The sequence below is a fragment of the Mus caroli genome, unplaced genomic scaffold (genome assembly GCF_978045245.1).
Source record: "Mus caroli unplaced genomic scaffold, Mus_caroli_1 scaffold_7, whole genome shotgun sequence".
NCBI lineage: Eukaryota > Metazoa > Chordata > Mammalia > Rodentia > Muridae > Mus > Mus caroli.
The window spans coordinates 120,670,002-120,688,882 of NW_028227262.1; positions in this window are offsets into that span (position 1 = coordinate 120,670,002).

An 18,881-nucleotide genomic window follows, 5' to 3' on the forward strand; every position below is an offset into this window, starting at 1 on the left:
CACGATTGCTGTTCTAAGTACCAGAATCCTTGAGGCCAGAAAGTGGCCAATTTCTCTAAGAGTTAGTTACTTCCGACTCTACTTCTGGGACAAGCAAGCAGAAAGAAGCTGGGGGTGGCTGAGAGCGGGCTGTCTAAGAGGGAGTCCCCGACCTCAAAGGTTAATCTTAGTGTCTGCTCTTCCCAATCTCAGCCCTTGATTCAGTCTTTTCCCACCAGATCAAAATAGCAAACGCCTAGCCAAATCGGAGTGGGGGCGAGCTGAACTGCAGAACTCTGCCAGAGCAAAAGGGCAGAGCGCAAATTCTGCCAGGGCTGAGTGAGCTGCGGGTCCTGCGGGTGGATGGGGGGTGGGGGATGGGGCGGGGCATCGAGATGACCCGCCTTCCCCTTTCTCAGGAAGGCTCTCAGGAGCCTAGCGAAGAACATATAGAGGTCTGTGTTTCATTCCTCTCTAACGCTTCCTCACCTCTGCTCACTCTTACAAGAGAAGTGTGTGACTTGTCTCCCAAGGTTCTGTCTGCCTGTTCCTGAGGCCAGAAGCCACCTCTCCCTCTGGACTTTCACGTGCCACCTGTGTCCAGGTCATTTCCTCTTGACCTCAGCACCTCATTAGCCACAGAGATGAAAAACCAAATCAAACCAACCAAACGATCAAAAAACAAAACAAAACAACAAAACAAAACAAAACACCCTAGCTGTCCCTAACAAGTAAGAACCAGACTGAGAATAATATGTGTAACAAACAGGTCTGATCTGGCCCCTGGGAAGCTGTGTGGCCTTGTCTTTTCATGTCCCTTTTCCTCCCTGAGCCAGGGTGCCCTTGACTGTAAAAATGAGACCACAATCCCCTTGTTTTCATTACTTTTTTTCCATCGCTCTGACGAAAGCACCTCAGGGAAGGAGGGGCTTATTTTGGCTCCCAGTTTGAAGAAGTGTCCTCCATCACAGCAGTGGGAGGGGCCACGAATCAGAAAGTGTAGGGCAGGGCTGCTGATGCTCTGCCATCTTTCTCCTTTCCCACTTTTTTTCTGTCTGGAGCCCAGATCTCAGGGTAGTGGTAGGCATATTCGGGGTATGCCTTACCTCTCAGTTAAACCTCTCCGAAATCACCTTCAAGTCACACCCAGCAGCGTATTTCCTGGGCGATTCTAAATTCAGTCAAGCTGGTCACGACGATTAACCTTCGCACCCCTTCCCAGGGCTGGACTGTGAACACAGGAGAGGATAACAGAATGTATCCTCTGAAGAAATGATGTGCCTCCTGCTCCTACCCAACAGTGAATTCTCTCAGCTATGAGTGAACCTACCTTCTCTGCCTCCCTGGCCCATCCAAAGATGATACTCTAGTATCACTTTGGATACTCCATAGCATCCCTCAGCCTCTGTCTGAGGGCTCTGCTCCCCACCCCAGCTCCAGCAAAGCAGTAATGGAGTCAGATTCAAGTATAGGTAAGCGGTGGTGGTTGTGTGTGGTGGTCTGGCTTTCTCCCTCCCTCTATGCTTATTTTTCTAGCAGGATATGCACCAGGCCTATATGGTTTGGACATCTACCCACCGTCCCTCCCCTACCCAGAACTTCTGTCCCATTAAGCTGTGGCCTTCATCTGCTTGTCTGGCTCCCCACCTGGACCACTACAGGGACCAGAGCACGTGGTACTCCCCTTCTATTTTCTCCTTCTGGCACAATGACCAACCTGTGCTTGTGAACAGAAATGGGTAATCCCTTTTTTGAACATTTGTTTCCATGTACCTCCTCCCCAAAACTTAGATCAAATTTTGACTCCGTCTTGAAGGCCTTGATCCCCATGGTTAAAGGTTTTCATAAGTCTCTGACCACCAAGAAGGAGCTCTGGTTTTAGTCATTTGAATAGCTATTCTCTGAGGAAGGAGTAGAGCTTTCTGAGTACATCTCTTAGAGCTGGAAGTGGATCTTACCTGTTAGGTCCAAGGCCTGCCACAGCCCTGCCCTACTTCCTTCTCGCCCCCCTCCCCCTGTCCTCCACCCCCAGTACCTTGCTGAGTGCATTTGCTTTTTGGCCATCTTGTTTCTCTCTGTCCCCCAAGAAATAGCCTTGGCAGTTTAATCGCAAATAAATCTTTCTTTCTGTCCATAGAGTGGTCCAGTTCAGTGGCTTCGAGGTGCCCCTAATTTACATTCTCCTCCTCCTCCTCTTCCTTCTCGGGTTCTACATGGCTCAGCTACGCCAGCAGGCACACAGTGAGTGCTCAGGAAATGGCTTCCAAGCTGAGTTTTGCAGGCTACACACCATCTGTGCACGGTGCATCACCTGAGAAAGCCAGTGGCGCTGCTGGTGGTTGTGGGTTTCCACCAGCCACTAACTAAATTAAATCAGCCACTGATTTAGGCCTTTATTAGCTGACCAATGATTACACTGGGTGTTCAGGATCCTAGTGTAGCTCTAAGCCTTTCTTGGGATAAGCCTTTAAGCCTAAAAACCATGTTCTGGGTCGACATACTTCAGTTAGCAAGAACAGTTAGCCAGAAGCAGAACTACGGAAGCCAAACAGCAAGGTTAGCACATTTAGAGACTTTTCCCGAACGATGGACTTTGATGGATTGGGCCTTTGTTTTAGTTTTTGGCAGGAGGTGCTCTCTGTGTGCTGAGTTTCACAGCCTGAATGGTACTTTGATCATGGAGTCGGTTGTGCTAAGGTCTGGGGCCCTACTAAGGTCTGGGGGTTTGTCACACTGACGATACTTCTGCAGGCCTGTGCTGGAAGAGACCTTCTGGGAGCTAGGATACATCTTAGGCTTCTCGGCCCCTGAAAGGGATATTCCAGGACAGCATCTCTGCTACTTTTCCTCTACCCCGAGTGAGACTGCATAGTGTGCTTGTCAATATGTAAGGATGCGGTTGAGGATAACAAACAGGCTCACAGTCAGCCCAGTGAGCTGTGTGGAGGAAAGCCAGTGTTTGCAATCACAGAAAAGACTGATCCCACACAGGCCCACGGCAGTGTCTGGGGCAGCTGGAGCTCTCGCACGCATAGGCCCATGACTGATTCTTTCTTTTGCCCAGTGTCTCATGGCCACATTGCCCCCAAGACTGTCTTAGTTTCTACTGCAAGTCTCTGGGGGGCCTGATGGGTCTTCTGCTCTAATGCTTCTGAGCCCCTGAGGTAGGGATGGAAGATTTCTCAGTGTGGGAAGAGGCAGCCGCCCTCACTTTGCCTCTGGGGTGGTCCTGGGGCCTCTCCTGCCATTTTAGATTATTATGTCAAAGGGCCTCAGCTGGACCTTCCCAGGTAATTGGACTGGCTGGAGGAAGCATGGAGATAAGGAAGTCAAGATTCTGGGCATGTATGCACATGGTGGGCGTTAAAATGGACTGCGGGCATCTGGAAGGTGGTTTGGAATACAGGAGCTTCTATTTGCCGATTAGGGTAATTGCAGATGCTGGAAGATTTCAAGTCTGAGCACTACTTGGAGTGTTTGTTTAAGGCTCATTCATTTCTTCTACCTTCTGCCTTTCTCTGATGATCTTCAGTTCAAATTCACATGAGAGAAAGAACCAGACCGGCTCAGGTAGCAACTAGGGTGGCACAGACACCCCACAGAAGTCCTGAGGCATCCTATGGGAAGCAGGGAAGGCGGGAAAAGAGCCCCTCTTGCACTCCTCAGCTCCACCCATAGCCTTCTTCTGAGGATTTTGTTTTTTGTTTTGTTCCTGTTTGGGGGACAGTGTCTGGCTGTCTATCCTTGGATGGCTTACAACTCACTGTGTAGACCAGGCTGCCCCCAAACTCACAAAGATCTGCATTGTTTTTAGACATTCGAAGGCCAAGTGAGTCATGTGAGCAACAGAGTCGAGAAGAAAGAGATCCAGATTTGGGAGCAGAGCTGGTTTCTAACCCCAGCATCGAGACGGGATGACTGTTCCCCTCCATCTCCAACGCCAGGGTCTTTTACCATCTGATACCATACCTATCAAACTGGTAGATTAGCAGCAGAGGTGTACAGACCTGCACACAGCCTCAGCTTTGGTAGGGACTGGTTCAGAGCTGCTGGAGTCCAGGTGACAAAGGACTCTACTGTCTTGTAAGTTGATGCAGTTAGCTGGCTCTCTCCTCCCAACCAGCCCTCGATGTACATTGTGGAGGTTTGAATGAGAATACCCCCACCCCAGGCTCATATATTTGAATACTTGGTCTACAGTTGGTGGAACTGTTTAGGAAGGATTAGGAGGTACAGCCTTGTTGGAGGAGGTGTGTCACTGGGTGGGGGGGACTTCAAGGTTTTATTTTTATTGGAGAGTGGGGGGCTGGAGACGGTTTCTCTGGCTGTCCTGGAACTCAATCTGTAGAGCCAGGATCTACCTGCTGCTGCCTCCTGAGAGCTGAGGTTAAAGGTACACATTGCCACCCCCCACTCCCCAGTTTGGCTTTGGTGCTTTAAAAGCTCACCCCATTCCCAGTTGGCTCTCTGTGCCTCATGCTTATGAATCAAGATGTGAGCTCTCAGCTACTGCTCCAGCACCATGCTTGCCTGCTGCCCCACTCCTCGTCATGATGGTTATGGACTCTAACCGTCTAGAACCATGAGCTCTAAATTAAATGTTTTCTTTTATGAGTTGCCTTGGACCTGGGACTTTGTCACTAGTAGCAGTAGAAAAGTAAGACATGGCTGACAGTCTCTTATTTAGGAGTGCCATGGCCCCTGCGTTCCTCCCAACTGTCCAGGAGACTGTCCACTTATCCTATCAATCTTTAGCAGCCTCAGTTGACCCAAATGCTGCCTCTACTTAAACTGTTCCCTTCTCTTTTCCTAGCCCTTGGCTCCCACCATTATTATTCCAGGCTCGGTTCAGGCTTGCTCTCAGCATCTATCTGCCCACAGGTTCAGGCTTGCTCTCAGCATCTGTCTACCCACAGGTACAGCTTGACCCTTAGAGATGCTGGCATGTCCATCATTGTTTTTGTGACTCCCATATTTGCACCTGAGATCCTGGAAGCCCTGCCCACATTCCCTCTGTCCCTCCTCTAGAACCTGTCTTCCCTAACCACATTCTCCTGGCTTTAGGGTTCCTTAGGATGGACCGCTGATTCAAGAATACCACTTGGCACGACCCTGAGCTTTTAGCCTTGCTTTCTCATAGAGGAGCAACTGTGCTTGTTGCTGTTTGGAGCAGAGGTGGAGGTAGCTGAGCAGCAAATGATGAAATGTACAAAGTCTGCCAAGGATCCAGAGGCATAAAGCCAAGAGGAGCTAGGTCCAAACTGAAGGGTGGATGGATGCCAGCTTAGCTGAGATGGACAAATTGTGCCACCTGCATTTGGGAGAAGGAAAGCTTATGCAGGCTGGAAAAAGTAGGTCAGGTCTACAGAGGTATGATATGGACTGAACCCCAAAGGCAAAGACACCCCAAAGGCTAAGGAAATGGGAGGAAGACAGGTGGGGGGGGCATCTTGATAAAGCAGGTCTCAACCTGGCTTCTCATCAGAGTCCCTGAGAGCTAATTTGGCTCAACTAAAAATGAATGAAAATATACTCAGACCCTGATTCCCAGAAAATTACACATTCATCAGTTTGGGGTGAGGCCCAGGAATTGATAGTATTTAATATTTCACTTGTACTTAGTGATTTGTTGGCAATCTTGTACCATGCTATTTGAAATTATTTTTAATTTGTAATACAGTTCAAGGAGTCAAGACTTGGAATGGAGAGAAGTCCTCACTGTTGGAATCTGGCTCCCTACACACTGGCCAGGAAAGATGCCCTGCACTTCCTGTCTCTCCCTTCCTCTGCTGTAGAATGGTCACAGTCATGTTGCCGGCACCTTCCAGGGCTGTTTTGTGGGTCTGTGAAATGATGCCTTTGCATTGAGTGCCAACCTACTGGGCATCAGTCCTGATACATGACTTCCCAGATGGTTCTAATATATGGCCAGGGCGGAGGGCCTCAGCACAAGGCATGGGCAAAGCTCAGGGAAAATGGCCTAACTGGGGATTTGAATGTTGGTGACAATTATCCAAGGAAGGGGAAACTAAAACTCCAGGTGAAGACTAATTCTGAAATTGTCCTAACATGCGTAAGTGAAGCCCATGTTTGGGAGTTCGAAGGTGAGCAATGACGTGACGAACATGAGGATAGTCAGGAATACTATGGGGGTTGGGCAGTCTTGAGTGAAGGGACGGATACTGGGTTTGGAAAACAGCAAGCTCAAGAGGGCTGGGAAGTTGGAAAAAAAGGGAGAGGGAAGAGTTTGAGAGGAGGCATAAAGGGAAACAGAATTGGATCTAACACCTTAGTGGACATAAGATCTTAGAGAAATTGAGGAAAGAGCATGAATAAGCTCTCAGGACTATGGATCAATCCTGTGGTGGTTGAGAATATATTCAACTGATTATCAGTGGCTTAGACGCAATTCAAGCTTATTTCTCTACCAGTTAAAAGTCCAGATGTAGCTCTGCACCTTTAATCCCAATAATCAGGAGGCAGAAGCAGGCAAATCTCTGAGTTGAGTTCAAGGCTAGCCTGGTCTACAGAGTGAGTTCCAGGACAACCAGGGCTGCATACATAGAGAAACCCTGTTTTGAAACAAAAACAAACAAGTCAAGATGTTTAATCTAAAATTGTTATGGTGTTTTGGTTCCACAAAGTCTGTGGAGCTTCAGGCTACTGCCATCTCTAGTTTCGTGGAACTTATCTAGTAACTTATCAGGTATTTGGGGTCCAGTATCCATATATGGAGAAAGGATGGGGGGAAATGACTAAAGGGAGCTGGGGGTGTTTTTCTGTTGATAAATTACTTGTGTAGCATTTGTGAAGTCCTGGGCTTGATCCCCTCCATTGCATAAGTGGTTCATGGTGGCATACACCTATATCCCCAGAGGCAGTAGGATCAGAAGTTCAAAGTCATCTTTGCCTACCTTGATGGTTATAAATAAGATTCTGAAAGAAAAGGCAAGATCTGGGGTCTCCGGAGAAGACTTCCATAGCCACTTTCATCTTTTAATTATAATCTTGCTGAAGAAGTGTTCTCGTAGCTGTACCTATTTGCAAGGAAAGCCAGAAAATCTGATCTCTATGTTCTAAGTAAGCTTGTATCAGCTAGAACTTCTATAATACACCATGTGATCGAAGCAGAACCTGTTTCCTATAAAAGAGAGGAATCCAAAGGTTAGGGGTCAGATGTTAGAGAAGCACTAATAGTCTCCCCAGTTGCCTCGTTTCTTCAAATGGTGAATTTGAATCATGGAGTCCATTGGGGGAAAACAATCTTTTAAAAATACATTGAGCTGGAAACTCGAGTGCAGAGTAATGGGTTGTAAGATAGACAGATTTCCAAGACAGTCCTGAGATCTCTGTTTCCTGTTGTACACAGCCACCTGATCCCTTCCCCGTGGATAGGAGTAAGGAACAGGATGTGAGTTCTCAGAGAACATTTAGAGTAGCATAGAGGGGATGCAAGGGGAATGTAGGGAGCTGATGAGGAAAGGCATGGTTCATGAGGAGGAGGAGGCAGCCAGCCACATGAGAAAAGTCTTAACCACATTGCTCAGTCTTCCAGGAACTGGCTCCTGCCTCCCTCTCTAGAGTCTTCTGTTGGTCACGCCCTACCAAACAGCTCCATACTTACTGGTTTCATCTCTACAACATCTGGCGACATGTCCTTTGCCAGTTCCTGTTACAGTGACCTCCTACCCAAGCCTCCAATCTTAAATCATTCATTGATTTACCACTAACCCACAAAGACTACTGGATGTCTCTTTGTAGTTCTTACATGTTACCCCAAGCCTCACTCCGTCATATTTTTACTTTCACAGTTGATAATGAGTTTGCCTCCCTTGCAAACTTCTGGAGGGCAAGCCACACTGCAGATTGTCTTTGTAGCCATGAAATGTAGCACAGTTCCTGGTATATAGTGAACTCTCATGTATGTGGGCAGCAGATTTTAAGAGATTACTCAAGCGCTGGTAGCAAGAGAACATGTATTCTGGGCATGATAGCCAGAACGGGAGGACAGATGTGGAGAGGGAAGCTTGAAGTGAGGCTCCTTATAACCAGGTTCCACTGTCGACATGCAGGAGAGATGAATTTTGACACTTTTAATAAGCGAGATCTGGTGAACATTGGCTTAGACAGTGAGTAATGTGATTTTGATAACAAAGGTGGCAGGGCACAGTTGAGTTAAGCATGTTTCTTTCCGATGTAAAATGACTGAACAGATAAGAAGAAAAAAACACAAAGGCAATAATAAATCTGTCATTCAATCCATAAATTAATCTCAAGTCTCAACTGGAATAAGGGACTATCACATTCTAAAAAGGACCTCAGGGTCCTTTTTCCCTAGGCTTGCTTCCCCAACCCTTACCCCCATTCAATTCCATTTATTTCAGCAAATATTAATTAATGACCTACTATGTACCAGACTACTTTGCTGTACAGTGGCCAGGCACTGAAAATGCAACTTTGAACAGGGAAAACTCTATACTAATGGACAGAAAACCACCTTAAGCAGATTCAGCATGGATTGAACTGTTTTAAGCATGATGGAAGCAGCTGCAGGAGCCACCTTCGGCCTCCTAGGTCATCCTTCCTCCACTGCCTCTGATTCCAGCCGTAGCCATCGGGCACAAGTCTGCAGATCCATCTCTTGTTGGCAGTATCTCCTTTGAAGCTTACAGACCCCTGATTTGTGAGATCACATCTCAATGTGTGACCTGCACAAGTCTGTGGCTCAGTCTGCACTGGGGACCCTAACCAAACACAATGGGATCTCAAAGTGTTATGAGAATTCTACCCAGCCTGAAGGGTGCCTTTCTCAGGAAGGTCTTAGGAACTGGTTCGGAACTGGCTCGTGGAGGGGTGTACACAGGGTCTGGTGTGAGCAAAGGCTCAGGATTCACACTGGGCATGGTTCTGAAGAGTGGAAAGACCACTGTGGCTGAAGTAAAAGTGCAGTGCTGAGATACGGGTGCTGGGTGCTGAGCAGATGTGACTTATAGGTTTGGTAAGAGCTTTAGTCTTCATCCTAAGGCAGTGGGTAGCAACTGATGGCTTTAAGTAGGGATGAAACATTTAAACTTTTACTCCGTTAGGTTGACTGCAGCATGAAAGGTGGCAGGGAGCAGAGAACATATGGAGATTGTCCAAGTAGAAATAATTATTAATAAATAAATCACAGTGGCAGGTTCGCTACTCACCCCAGTGGTTTATATTCCCAAATGAAAGACACACAACCTTTATATTTTAATATCCCTTAAATAGTAGCTGGGCCACTGCCTAATGCCCACTGCTGCTAGAATCTACTTCCCGATGATAACTCCGAGAGTTACTACTTACTAAATTCTGTGTTCTATCTTGGCTGCTCTGGACCCAGTTGGGTCACTCTCTGGGCCGCACTCTCTGGCTCCTTCACACATTGGCTATGCCTCTCTTCCCCGGCACTTTTCTCAGGAATGGCATGGCAGATCTCCTTCTCCCCTGCCTGGTCCCAAGCCTGGGAAATCCTAAAATCCCGCCTCTGTCTGCCCTCCTCAGCTATTGGCTGTTGGCATATTTATTTACTAATCAGAGCCAACTGGGGGCAGGTTCCCAGAAGCTACAAGCAGACACTCTTTTGCAAGCAGGTTTTGGGGGAGGGGGGACATAATTAGCATTCATAATACAAGCAGCTATAGTCCAAGTAGTAAAAAAGCTGATAAAAATCCAGAGAAGAGGGAGAGAGAGAGAGAGAGAGAGAGAGAGAGAGAGAGACAGAGACAGAGACAGAGACAGAGACAGAGACAGAGACAGAGACAGAGACAGAGACAGAGACAGAGACAGAGACAGAGAGAGAGAGAGAGGGGTGGGTAGACTCAAATAGACAGAATTTGAAATTTGATTGCTTAGTGAGGTGTGATGGTGAAAGGAGGTGGCTTTGATTCAAGGATGACACTCTGGCATCTGATTCAAGAAAGTGGGTAGAGGGCGGAGATGGCCGGAGATTAAGAGCACACATGGCTCTCTCTGGTAGAGGAGCTGAATCAGCACTGTGCCATCAGTACCCAACCACTTACAACTCCAGTTCCTGGGGCTCTGAGGCTTCTGGCCACCTGCACTCACACGCACGTGTGCATACCCCCGCATGGGCACGCGGCACACATACACAAAATAAAAGACATTGAAAAGAAGCTGGATGGATATACGGGAATGCTGACAAAACCTGTGTATGTGAGGAAACCGTTGAGGAGTTTCCTATTTATTAAGTTCTTTGTGCCGTAGACAGAGACTGAATGTAAAGATCCCGAAAAGGAAGAGACAGATTCCCCCATGATGAAGAATTAAACCCCCTTCAGCTTATTTTGTCCATTATCAGTTTCATGGCTTATCAAGGTCCGAGTCAGTTTATGGAGAAACAGGCTGGCTTAGCTAGGTGCTGAAGCCCCAGGGCTCCTGCTCCTGGTCCTTCCTTGGTCAGGAAACTTCCAGGGTGTCAGGTCGCTCAGCTGTGTCTGCCCTCCCCCACAACATCTCTATAAATACATAAGTTACGGGAACACAGTTGCTCCCAACCAAATGGTTCTGGTCTCATCTTTAGATGCCTCCTCAATATCTGTGAATCAGAGTCTAGGAAAGAGACTAAAAAAGCCATCTTTATTTAGGATGGAGAGGAGAAGGAGGGAGAGCTGTGAAGTTCCAGGAATAAGCCCCTGCTCTTGTCTCTTCCTCCCGAGGAGGCCAGAGCAAGTGGACTTGGAATTCAGACACAGAGCTGATTCGGGGGTGGGGGGGTGTCTTCCTTCCTACATCCACTCCTGGCATGTTCAGCACTATCTGTGGGGCATTTGGGGTTATCCTGACTAGCGGTGTGTGGGTGTGGCTTGTTTCTGGTTCTAGTGGGTAGATACCAAGGCTGCTGTTATAGGCCTGCAATGCAAAGACTCCACGTGGAATCCTATCTGAAAGTCATGGTGCCCATAGTGAGGTGCCCTGAGTTGTTGGAAGGGTGTAATTTCTTGTGCAATGCAAGTGTGCAGGTGTGAATCAATCTCCTCTCTCGTTCTCTCTCTCTCTCTCTCTCTCTCTCTGTGTGTGTGTGTGTGTGTGTGTTTAGAGGCCAGAGGACAACCTTAACTATTGTTTCTGAGGGCCTGATCACTTTTTTTTTTTTTTTTTGAGACATGGTTTTGAGACAGGGTTTCTCACCTGGTCTGGAACCTGTCAAGTAAATACAGATGGGTAGCCAGCAAGCCCTAAGAGTTTTCCTGTTCGATCTCCCTGGTGCTGGGATTCAGCGCATGTGCCACTGTGCCTAGTTTTTGCTCATTTGTTTTGTGGATGCTGGGATCCGATCAGATGCTTCTGTCTCTGTAACAAGCACTTCACCAGCTTAGCCATCTCAACACTGTTGTAATGTGTGCGTGTAGGGTCTGAGGCCTTAGGCATGACACGAACTTAGTTTTCAATTTCCTCTGAAACACAGGGAGGAAAAAAAAAAGACTCTCCATTCTTTTTAAAGGGAAAACGTCGTTTTATTTGATAGCTTGCCAAAGGATGGAAACTGATTTGCACAGGATGGCCATCCGGAACCCAGGTTCCTCAGCCAGATGTCGTTGGCCTCTTCTCAATGCTGACAGGCTAACAAGTTTGAGATAAGGCTGGGATGTAGTTCAGTAGTAGAGCTCTTGCTTAAAGTCACCAAGACCCGGTTCCATCCCCCACACCAACAAAACAGAGCAGGAAGCAGCTTAGTAGGTCATCAACACTGCTCCTGTGGAACGCCTGCTGTGGTTGATGATTTTCCTGCATTGTGGCATTCATTCTGTGGGTTAAATACAGTCATTGGATGGTGACTGAGCTCTTCATCCAAGTAGAGGCCATGTTTAAACAAAGAACAGAGTCAACACCTTCCCCAGCTAGGAGGCTCTGCGTAAGGCAGTCCTGAGTTCAAAGCAGGCATTGGGTTCAAACACACCATAAACAGCTTTAATTACTCTTTCTATGTGGGTAAAAGAAAGATCTTTTTTGTGGCAAAGATAGCTAAATATAAACAAAACTATGATTTTTCTTTTTTACTCCAAAACTGCACTTTCTACTGTGATATCCACTAACTACCTGTGACTATTTAAGCTTAAATCATTTAAAGTTTGCCTAAAGGGATAAGGAGGGATTCAGTGGTAGAACACTTGCCTGGCATTCAAGAGGACCTGGAGTTTATCCTTAGCAACACACACACATGCATACAGACACATATGCACACACATATATACAAACATATACATGTATATACATACACATACTCACACATACATACACACATGTATACACACATGTATACACACATGTGCATACACATGTATACACATATACATGTATATACATACATACACTCACACATACATACACACATGTATACACACATATACACTCATACATACACACATGCATACATGCACATATACACACATACACACATGTATACACACATATGCATACACATATATACACACATATACATACACACATGTATACACACATATATGCACACACATATATAGACACATACATGCATATACATACATACACTCACACATACATACACACATGTATACACATACATGTGTGTATACATACATACATACATACACATCATACATACATATACACGTGCATACATACACATACACTCATACACATACACATGTATATACACATACACTCACACACATATATGCACATACATATACACATATATACACATACATACACACATGCATGCACATACACATGCACACACACATGCACACACACACAAACAAACAAAAAATCCTGCCCTCATGGCATTGGCCACATTTCCAGAGCCTGGGACTCACATGAAGCCTGTGGTCCCTGTGTTGGCTGGTATACACAGAGACCATTTCTGTCAATACAAATGTGTTACAAACCATTTCAAAAGAAGACAGTACTGGCCATCAGGAAGGCTGGCTATGGCAAGACACACATTTTAAGGCAGCCCTGAGACGAAACCAGAATCCTTATCTGTCCATGGTCTTTAATGCTTGGAGCACATGGTATGCTGTAAGGACCTGTGTTTGTTCCCAAGTTCATACCTCAGCTAGGTATGTCCCCCAGGACTGCATGCCTCTGCTCACTGAAGCAGGAGCCTGGAGAACAATTTTACCTGAGGATGATTGCTGTAACTTACCATCCACAAGGATGCTATTGATGCTTTAAGAGTAAAGAGTGCTGAGAAGCTATGAATAAAGCATGATAAGCTCTTCAGACACCATGACGATAGATGGCACACGGGATTCTGCAGCTCAGGTAAACAAGGCCAGAGCTGTTAGTCCTGCTGCCGCGTCTTCACAGGTCACCTTCCTTGCCCTCTCCTCCTATGCTTCCCGCACGGCCCAGCCATACAGATGGGATGCCTTTACTTTCCATCCGGCACACACAACCCCTCCTAGGCTCAGGACAAGATTGCACCCGCATTTTTGTGACTTGGGACTGAGCTCATGGGATGAGTCTGGGTGGTAAGCAGAGACGCTCTCTGCTCTCCACTACAGCATCTAATCGATGATGTGAGACGTCCAGGGGTCTTTTTCTGGCATGGGCACCAGCAACATTCAAGATGACCTGTGTTCCTGGATCCCTGAGAGGCCACAAACCCTGGCAGGAACAAACCTGTGTTACTTTCCCAGCATCCTCTACTCAATCGGCCCAGTCACGTGTTTCCCGTGTCTACCTCTACCCGCGGCCTTACTGACTGTGATGCTGCGGCCTGATGTGTTTCTTAGCTGAAGGTGTTTCCCATTACTTGGAAGGAAAGGTGAATCGAAACTTTTTATATTTGTTCCGATCACTAAACTTGGATGCTGACATGACTAATCTTTTTAATAGATTTTTGTTCTGGATACTTGAAGAACGAGCCCTTTGCCTGCTAAAAGAGGGAAGTATGTCTTCCCTAAACTGGTTAAGTACTGGCTGCCCTCATGAATCCCTGGGAAACAATCTTAAGGCAGACAGCATCTTTGGAAAAGAAACTCACAGTGATTAGTAACGTCAGTGAGTCCAAGGCAGAACAGGAAGTATTACAGACGTTAGAAGTCCCGAGCCGCTGCTGCCACCATCTCTGTGGAAGCAGACACAGTCAATACATAAGGGAGGACTGTGGCTGCATCTGATAAAATTCCACTTATGGACAATACAAATATGATTTCATTATGTTCTATGTCACAAAATATTACTCTTCCGGCTTTCCTTCATCATTTAATAATTTAAAATTCTTTCAAAAAAAAAACTAAAATAAAAAACAAACAAACCTTGTGTGAGTGATACAAAATGAAGCAGCAGCCCAGCTTTGGCGCACAGAGCATGCTGGGTAGAACCCCGCAGGGCATGCTGGGTACATCCCTGACTAGGAGTCAATTCCCAGCCCTCAGGCATTCTGCAAGGGAAGCTGAGAGTTGCTTAAGAGAAGAAATCTATGACACGGTGATGAAGGCTTGTGGGTGGCTCAGCCTTGGGAGTTCCAGGGGGTGAAGATGTCCAAGGTACGGGGCTGAGACTGAGCGGAGCTGGGCATGAGTGTGCCCCTTCGCCGGTAAGGGGATGGCTAGAGAAGAGCCGGCCTCTGGTAAGAAATCAGACCGGTCTGCTTCTATTTGCATCTAGAAAGACCTGGCGCCTAACCAGCAGGATGTCTCCACACTTGGACCCATTTTCTCCCCAGAGCTTGTTTCCAAGATTTGTGGCAGGAAAATCACCTCTGGTCAATGTTCTTGTTTACATCAGTTGACAGAACATTTCCTTAATCAATGGTGGAGCTATTGAAATCCCCTCTAATCTCAGCACCTCAGGCCCCCCTCCCCCAGCCCCTCCAGCTCCAACTCCCAGTGATGCAATGGCTGGTGTTGAGATTGTGTGGGGGAAACATTCACTACACAGCAAGGCTTCGGAGAGCTCCCCTTAACTCCCACTGCTCCGTGGAGTCCTCACTGTGGCAGCTGCCTCAGCCTTCCAACGCATGCTTCTGCTTTCCCTATTTCTCACAAACCACACACTCAACAGCCCTGTTAGGGCTGGAGGAGAGGGAGGGAGACCCTTGTGATGGTGGTTCTGTATTTTGATCATGGTGCATACATGAGCTCCTGTGTATTAGTCACTCTCTTGTTGCTGTGACACAATACCCTGACAAAAACAACTTTAAGGGGAAAGTGTGGTTTTTGGTTTTTTGGGTGTTGGGGTTGTTTTGTTTTGATTTGTTTTGCTCTGGGCTTACCAGTACTGAGGGCTCCAGTCAATTGTGGCCAGCAAGGTGTGGTTGCAGGAGCAGGAAGCTGGACTGTCTGTCACCTCTGCATGCAACACCACTGCCTGGTTATAAAGCTGTGGCTATAGTTTTACCGTAGGGGAAAGTAGATAAAGGGCACAGGAATTTTCTATGTAACATTTCTTATGGATGAAGGTGAATCCACAATAATTTCAAAAGGTTTAATTGGCTTGAACACATACCTTGGAGCCAGCGAGCTTGTTTAGCAAGTAAAGACACTCGGCACCAAGCCTGATGACCTGGATTTGATCCCCAGGATCCATATACTGAAACGAGAGAAACAATCACACATACACAGAGAGAGAGAGAGAGAGAGAGAGAGAGAAAGAGGCTGAGAGAGAGACTTAGAGACTTAGTTAGGGTTTCCATCGCTGTGAAGAGACACCATGACCAAGACAACTCTTATAAAGAACAACATTTCACTGAGGCTGGCTTACAGGTTCATAGGTTCAGTCCGTTATCATCAAGGCAGGAAGCATGGCAGCATCCAGGCAGGCATGGTGCTGGAGAAGCTGAGAGTTCTATATCTTCATCCAAAGGAAGCCAGAAGCAGACTGTCTTCCAGGAGGCTAGGAGGAGGGTCTCAAAGCCCAACCCTACAGTGACACACTTCCTCTTACAAGGCCACACCTCCTAGTTGTAACCTTCCCAGGGCCAAACCACCACACATACACGCCTTGGCCTGTAACCCCCACTGAACAAGTTCACCTAAATTAGGAAGCTCTCTTTGGATTCTTTAAATGACTTTCTCTACTTTTATCTACAATAAACATAGATCAATCTGGGCTGGAAAGCAGCCTAGTGGCAGAGTGTTTGCCTAGCATGTGCAAAGTTGTGGGTTCGATTCCCAGCCCTACAAGACAAGCAAAAGTAGAATAATCATAAAAAATGCTAGAATCCAGGAGGGATGGCTCAGCAGGTGAAGTGCCCACTGTACTTGCTGAGCCAGGTTTAGATCAACAGAAACCAGAACTGAGCATGATGGCACGTGCCTATAACCCCAGCCCCAGGAAATGGGTAAGTGGTGGACACAGGAGGATCTGGGAGGAAGGGGGAGCCTCAGTGGCCAGCAGCCTAGCTGATAGAGCAAGCTTCAGGGTTCAGGGAGAGACCTTGTCTCAGACATAAATAAGGTGCAGGGCAATAGAGAAAGACACCAGATATCAACTTCTGGTCTCTCACATACACAATGCATGCACTTTACCCACACCTACACCCACTATCCCCCCACATACACACCCGAGAGAGAGAGAGAGAGAGAGAGAGAGAGAGAGAGAGAGAGAGAGAGAGAGAGAGAGAGAGAAGACAGAGAATCCAGTTGCAGGAATGGTGTTCTTAGACTCTTACTTCAGAGGAGACTTCCTCAAACACAGGCCCTGCAAGTTTAGGAATCTGTCTACAGTTCTCAGTAGGTTATCTCCCCTTGAAGATTTGCACAGTGCATAGATTGGAAAGGCTCAAACAATCCCTGCAATAAAGGTACTTAACATTGCTTAAATCGGCATTTTGCTACATGTATCCAGTGCCTAGCAGGTATTTGGAGGAAAGCGCCTCTGCTGCAAGCTAGCGACCCAGGACACAGTGCTACACAGACATCTGCCCTTCCAGCCTCCTCAACTGAAGTTTAAGTTCCGCCCATTTTCCCTGTGCTGTTCTGGACGGGTTGGAGGCCCAAGCGTCCCCAGAGAGGGAACTAGTATTATGTTGATTTATGTTGTGGAGTTAATGAGCCATCAAGTGTTATTATGAGATAAATGAAGAGGGAGAAAGGGACTCCTGAGGGGGCACTTTCCTGAGAAGAGACAGGGCTCTGGAATGTGCTCAGAGGTAGCTCCAGAAAGGCTGCTATGAGGAGCAACCCCAGTTCCCGATGGATGCTGAGGTGTATTTTTGGGCAGGGGGGAATCGACCTATGCTGACATAGTGCCACTACCAGAACCCAGGCATTGGCTGCTCGCCTCGCCCTTGCTTTTAGCCTGTTCCAGGGAGTGCCAGAAGAGCAATCCTTTGTACAGCCTGTCTTTCCCCTTCCCCACCCTCTAACGTTGGTATACTCCCCAAATCACAGGAGAGGGGATATAATCCTGAACTTTTAATGTGGTGGTGGAGGAGGCTGGTACCTGGAGGACTAACTAAAACCAGTTCTGGGCCAGTGGTGACTGATACTCCGAACGGTGAACAATGTTTCCCATCATATAGCTGAGCAAAGTGGGCGCTTGAGCACCCGTACATTATATATCTGAGATTTAGAACTCAAGTAGGCCTTACTCAAAAGCCTGCTTGGCTTCTTGGCAGTGGTTGACTCCACCCCTATCCTACTGAGTGACAGGTTCTACCTTCAGTCCACAGCCACCGCTGCATGACCCCTGTCCAGCACAGTAAGAGACTGGCATCTGTGCCTCTTCTCAGTGAGATTTTTTCCAAAGTGATCCTTGCCACCTCCTTTCCTGAGATCAGCACATATTTCCCGGGTCCCTGGTAGTCCTCAAGACACAAGGTGTTCACCTGATTTGTGCTTCATACGCTCACAGAATGGTGATCTGTGACAAGGGATTCAAATTACAACCTTACCACAGAAAAAGCACCAGGGTATAAAGATGGCATTATCTGTAATTTTATACCAATTTCACCTCCCGATGACATGTTGAAAATTTTGTTTTTCTGCTTTGTATTTTATGTCTTACACGGAAAGTGTATACAGTAAATAAGCAGTCTCTCTTACGTCAACAGTTAGGCTCGGTGAAGTGAGCCGTTGCAGGCCATTGAGGAAGGAGCCTTCTCTTGTGGTCAGCCTTGAAGTTCACTGGTAAATTTAGAAAGGGAGGCATCACATTGTCTTCGTAAAGCTTTAATTACTGATGGTGGTGTGCACCTTTAATCTCAACACTTGGGAGGCAGAGGCAGGTGGAGCTCTCTGAGTTTGAGGCCAGCCTGGTCTATATTACATAGTATCCTAGGCTAACCAGGGCTACATATCAAGACTACAATTTAATTACCGGGTGAAAAGGTGGGAAAATCGGGGTTTATTGAGGCCTACTAATGGGAAGCCGCTTCCTCCTTATCAAAAAAATGGAGTCGACCTCGGGCACGCTGATCTGTCCTAAAGATTAAAACCTCGAATGCCATTGTCTCCTCTCCCAAGAGTCAGTACAGTATCTGTATATCTCAGCAGGTAAAAGACTTGCTTTATATATTTTATATATAAAATCTCAATGTGGATGGGGTCAGAGAGATGAGTCAACTGTTAAAAGAGCTCACTGCTCTTCTAAAGGACCCCAGTTCAATTCCCGGAACCCACAGAGAGGATGTACCTCTGTAACAGACCCAGGGGATCCAAGGAGCCTCTTCTGGCCTCCAAAGGCACCAAGCATGCATGTGGTACACGGACGTATGCCGACAAGTCATGCACACACATACACACACACACACACACACACACATTCTTTTTTTAAAACTTTAAAAGCTTAAAAGTGTAAAACAAACGGATACAAGCCAGGCCAGGAGACCTCCCCAGAGAAAATCTGATTTACATGACGAAATGCTGCTAACAGCTGGGAGGAGCAATTATTCCCTTAATGAGAAATGTGCCTGTTTCCCAGAG